Below are 6,000 nucleotides of genomic sequence, written 5' to 3'. Positions count from 1 at the left end.
TGGTTCCTGAGAAGCCACTTCTGAGCTCAGCGGGGCTGCTGAGACCGCAGTGCTGAGCGGAGAAAGGTCCTTTATGAAATATGCCACATTTGTCTTGCCTCTCTAATTCAGAAAAATTTGGTTGGAGAAAAATGTCATGGAAGCATAAATGCAGATTTGATAAGTCTGACCTTTCTTTTCTTGTGAACAATAAATGTCAGAAAGCTTAAAATGACAAGCTGGAATGGCTGGAGGTTATTTATGTGTTTAAATATTTAGGCAAGAAACACATTTTGAGAAGAAGTCTAATTTACATGAGTATTTTGATTTATGACTGAGGCGGCGTAGTAGCTTCATGGTTGTCACTATCCTGCTTAGCGTGGCTACTCAGAAATTCCCCGTGACAGCATAGATACGACTTAGATATCTCTGCTTTCAAAAGCTTTAAACTATGTCAGTTGTAGTGAAGGAGAATCATCTTCACTTCTTAGTTGTGTAGGATCTGACGTGGTTGAAATGTTCTAGCTGTATCCAGTAGAAAGAGCTGGTGACCAGCTGCAAACAGACTCCAGACTAGTTTCTAACAACAGGCCTTTTAAAGAAGGGGGTAAATTCTTGTACAAAGGTGGACTTGACGATGGAAAAGTAGGTACTGAATGTGAAGTGATCCTCATGGTGTGAAAACAGCGTCTTGGGTAATATTTTGCATTTATTTTTCCTTTTGCCAAAGAACTTCAAGGTTTTACAAAAGGTAGCTGCAAGAATTGAGTTCTGCTTTGACTTCCAGCCTAATTATCTTGCAATATTGGGTCTGTCATCAGTGACTATGGCACAGAGCGAGCAGGGAGGAGGGGAGAATCCCTGGAGGTATTTAAAAGGTGGTAGATGTAGTGCTTAGAGATATGGTTTAGTGATGGGTTTGTCGGTGTTAGGTTGATGGTTGGACTAGATGATCTGGAAGGTCCCTTCCAAACCAGGCAATTCTGATTCTATGAGGAACTGGGCTCGGAAGGGGCTTGTACATACACAGCTCTGCCATCGACACGTTGTGTGACATTAAATACTTCCCTTTCTGGCAGATACGTCCTTTACAAAGCAAGGGTAGTTTTGACTGCTTTTGAACTCTGTTGGTAGAAGGTGCTGTTTGTTTTCACGGATTGCTAGTACTTTTGCTTTCTAAAAACCTCAATAAAGACAATAAGGTGCAGGGTGAACTCTGAGATTTCTAAGGGAAAAGCCTGAACATATTGATTTATTTCCATCTCTGCAGTGCTAATCACAGGACTGCTATTTTCTTCACTTCAGCAATAACAAACTTCTGAAACTTAAAAATGGCATCAATTTTGTTTGATGTTACAAGGGAATGAGTTTCTGGGTTTGGAAAAATTATGAGCTACACCTTAGACTGTTAAAACATCACCCCGTCTTGAAGCTAAATAGTACAATTTAGATTTGTTATGTGAATGTTTTGTGAGACTTTGGCCAGGGTTCCTGTAGCCCCACAAAAGATGAGGGAGAGTGGGATAGACTGTGCTTCCTCTGCCTGTGGCCAGCTGGCCAGGGGGTATTTAGCAGGTGCAACTGGGCACAATCTCCATTTGCAGTGAGGAGCTGCAGGTGTTGGGGGCTGCTGGCTGGTGGGGGCTGCTGAGCAAACCGGGTGCTGGCTGCCCTGGAAGAACACAGAGAACATTGTGGAGGCAGCGGGAGAAGGTTTGTCCTTTATGGTTTCCTACATAAGGTATCAGAGGCTGTTTAAAACTTTGGTGGCTTGGTTGTTTCTTCTTGGGTTATAGATGGCAAAGTGGAGATACTCAGCAGGAACCTTTCATCTAAATGGTTCTAGAAAGATGGGGCATCCCTTTTATAACTTGTTTCTAGCAACTCTTCAGTTTAGTTTGCAAATCTTGTAGGTCTTTCAGTGATGGTCCAATGTTTACATCAAGGCAGAAAAACTACCTTTCCTGCCCAGACCAGGGCATATGCTGAATCCATTTCAGACTGGGAATTCCCCTGTAGCAGGACGCTGAGAAGGAAGAGGTGCAGGCTCTTTCTGCAAGCTTCTCGCTTTCTTACAGATGAGCAACTGCCTCTGGTCTCATATCTTACAACACCTTGTGATGAAAGAAAACCACCTCTGAGTTACAAGGTGAGCAGCGGGAGGGAATCATAGAATGGTTCAGGTTGAAAGGGACCTTAAAGATCATCCAGTTCTAACCCCCTGCCCTGGGCAGGGACACCTCCCACCAGACCAGGTTGCTCAAAGCCCCATCCAGCCTGGCCTTGAACCCCTCCAGGGATGGGGCAGCCACAGCTTCTCTGGGCAACCTGTTCCAGTGTCTCACCACCCTCACAGGAAAGAATTTCTTCCTGAAATCTAGTCCAAATCTCCCCTCTTTCAGTTTAAAACTGTTCCCCCTTGTCCTGTTGCTCCCCTCCCTGATCCTGCTCATCCTGCTCATCATCCGCCTCCCTGTCCCTCCTCATCTCTCCTGCAGGCCCCCTTTAGGAAGGGGGTTAGAAGATGGTTCTGTGTAAGGTGAAGAATGGGGAACACTTGGTGGTGAGCATAGGGGTTGAAAAGCAGGGATACGGCCGTAGCGAGGTTGGGAGCAGGGTGTGATATGGTTGTGTGTGCATTCTTGTGCAATTTATTTCTTCATGTCTGCTAGGCAGAGGCTATTCTAAGCACATTCCAAATGATGTGAAGTACATACTGAATGATGTGTATCAGGAGGCTTATTGGAAATGGTGTTTTCTCCATATGTCATACTCTTTCTAGGACTTTTATGTTACTGAACATTTCTTTCCAGCTCAGTTTTGAAAGCTCATGTGGTTCTTCTGGTCCTGTAGTACCTGTGACACGCAGCTGAGGATCTGTGACTTAACCTGTTAGGAATAGGTGATCCTGAAGGTGATCCTTCAGAGATCTGCAAGTTGCAGCAGACCTCTAGTTACAACCTGCACATTGGCATTCTCCTCCTGCTCCTACTGGCCCGTTAAGTAACGGGCCATCTCAGATGCATCAGGATGTCTGGGTTTTTATAGCCTCTTTCACATTAGATTCTCAAAGTACTTTAAGCCTTATCACCCTGGTGACAATACTAAGCCTTATTATATCTATTTTACAGAGGGATCGTAGTAGCCAGGAATGGAAAAAGCTTTATTTGATTATGTTAGACTGCAAGCGCTGAATACAATTTTCTCATATAGAATATACTAAATAGTGATGTCTCTCTCTGCTTCAGCCAAAAGGCCAACCAAGAACAAGAAATCAGAGTTGAGAGGCTCAGTAACTCACTGGAAATACTGCAGCAGTTATTGGCAAAACCACCTTCAAGTCTTCTCTGCTCCGCACTGTGCTTGCAACACTTGTCTTTCAAATAAATCTGGTTTTCTCACATTCCACGCTTTTTACAATATTGTTTGCTTTTTATTTTTTTTTATTTTTGGGAGCATCTGTGATCTGCCAGGCCTCTCCCTGTCTTCAAAATCTCCCCGTGGCCTTTCCGTTTGTAGGGCAGCGTATGTCAGCATTAGAGAGCATGATGCAATGGTTATTTCTGAGGGACATTTCATTATTGATGCTAATTAAACTTGAAACTAATGAGAAAGGATTACTTTTCAGGGCTGGAGAGGAGGCCAGAATAGTTATTATAGGTTAATTATTCTTCTAAAAGACTCAGTTTAAGTAACAATTAATTTTGTCAAATTTTTTTTCTGATGTTGTACAAGAGCCTTGTTTGAAGAGGATTCGGAATATAATTGCTGCACTGACCTCATCTAGCTCTCAATCAGTAATATCTTTCCATCAGCAAAAGGTTAATAAAATCTTTAAGGAAAGGAATTCTGTGCCTTATCTGCGTGTAGACGATTCAGAATAGGTCTCCCTGCAAGTATTTGCTATTACCCTTCTGCGTGATTTCCTTGGCATGCTTTTTAGATTTGAAAAATGTTGGATTCCATAAAGCTTCCAAATTTAATGGTCGCTTTGCAAAATAGCGGCATTATGGAGGCAGAAAGTGAATCTGTCAGGGCTGGCTTGAGACTTGGTGTGTATGTCAGAACCTGTTTCCCTTTGGTTTTAAAGGACTAGAGCCTGTGGTCAACTTTAAAAATCTCTCCTCGCTTTACAGGGCACTGGGAGGTCTGTATGATCATAGAATTGTCAAGGTTGGAAGGGACCTTTCAGATCATTGAGTTCAACCATCAACTCAACCCTGACAAAAACCATCACTAAACCATATGAGCACCACAACTACCTGGGACCTTTCAGATCATTGAGTTCAACCATCAACTCAACCCTGACAAAAACCATCACTCAACCATATGAGCACCACAACTACCTGTCTTTTATATACCTTCCATCACTTCCCTGGGCAGCCTTTTCCAATGTTTGATAACACTTTCAGTGTAAAAAATTTTTTCTTAATATCCAATCTAAAATAATAACCCCCATCTGTCAGTTGTTGGTTAAAGTTCTGGCTTGTTTTATTGTTCGTACGTATTTGGTAAGCAGCCAGGAGGAAGAAGACAGCCTAAAGGCTCTTCTGACGTGATGTTGGTGATGAAGATGAAACTCTTCGTGCTGAGCACCCTGACCTCTGGGCTGGGGGAGCTCTGATGATTAGTATTTGCCTAGTAACCAAGGAAAGGAGGCTTGTTTTACGTAAGAGCCAAGGTCTCTTTCTCACTGGGAAGCACTGTGGCTTTTGGTGTGGAGGACACACACTGGTCCCCTTTGCTCCTTCCCAGCTCTCGTGTCATTGCTTTCTTCCTCTTGGCTCTTTGTAGAGATGAGTAATGGCTTCAGAGTGTTGCAATACTGTGCTCCGAAAAGGAAAAGGCAGAGCTGGCTTAGTGATATTGAGTGCAGAAACCTGAATAAAATGTCTGTGGACTGGGAGGATATTGGTCTTTATTAGCTGTAAATGTTAGGGCAGTTTATGTGCTGCATTAACCAGTTGCCCGATGCCTTCTGCTGGGGCACCTGTTTTGCAGATATGGAGCTCTTGTTTTAACAGGAGGGCTGTGAAGGCAAATGTCTGTTTTTGAAGGTGATGCTGTGAGCAACGAGAGCTCAAATGGACATTGGGAGGGCTTAGGAAAGCCCCTCAAAGGTGGGGTGATTTCCCTACTAAGTGCACGTTACAAGGTACTAAGTGCCCTTAGAAGTGCAGCATTCACCAGTCTTGGGTTCTAGAAAAGAGTTAAATCCTCCATCTGGGCAGTGGTATCAAGTTCAGTGAGAAAAAAATTTCTCTGAGTAATCACTCTTGCCATGGGACTCTGCTTAGGCCAACTTGTAGGATTTTTGATAATATTTGAAGTGCTGAGTCCTTTTTGCGGTTAAGGTTTTAAATCACACAAAGATTGATCAAAAGCCCAATGTTTCCTTCTCTGCCTCACCAGCCTACTGTCCTTTATCTCCTGAAACAAAGCAGCATTAACTTTTAAGATCTGATTCAATAACATTTTATGGATAATAATTATGACTGATATTAAGCCTTCAGCAACCAGTCTGGATGGAGACTTAATGTATTGAGGTTTATTACCAGTGTAACCTCTCTTTTTACGTCGGTTGTAAAGCAGTATCAACTATACCGATAAGAGGAAAAAGAAATATCAATGAACTGTTTGCCTCTGCTTCTCTGCAGGGTGTTCCTATGCCTCCCACTTAATATTGCCAGCACGGTGGGAGTTTGCTGGTGAAGAGTTTTTGTTCACAGAGTCTGTTTGCGCAACTGCAGGGTTGTGATGAATGAATGAAGGAGGGAATGAATGAGCTACAGAAATCCTGTCCTGGGAAAAGGAATCCATCAGTGGATAGACCCCGGAGACCAATCGATCATCCTTTCCCTTTTAATAAGTGTGTGAATTCAAAGTTTTCAGAGATGCTATTTAGAGACAAGCTCCACAACTTCCTCTGAGGCTTCTCCCAATAATGGAAGTTCTTGAATATATGAACCTTCTTTAGACAACCCATATTAGTGTTTGGTTTTTTTTTTCCCTCAGAAGTTT

This window comes from Calidris pugnax, unplaced genomic scaffold (genome assembly GCF_001431845.1).
Source record: "Calidris pugnax isolate Ruff unplaced genomic scaffold, ASM143184v1 scaffold24, whole genome shotgun sequence".
In the NCBI taxonomy this organism is placed as follows: Eukaryota; Metazoa; Chordata; class Aves; order Charadriiformes; family Scolopacidae; genus Calidris; species Calidris pugnax.
The sequence above is the reverse complement of the archived record's forward strand: the minus strand, read 5'-3'. Positions refer to the sequence as shown.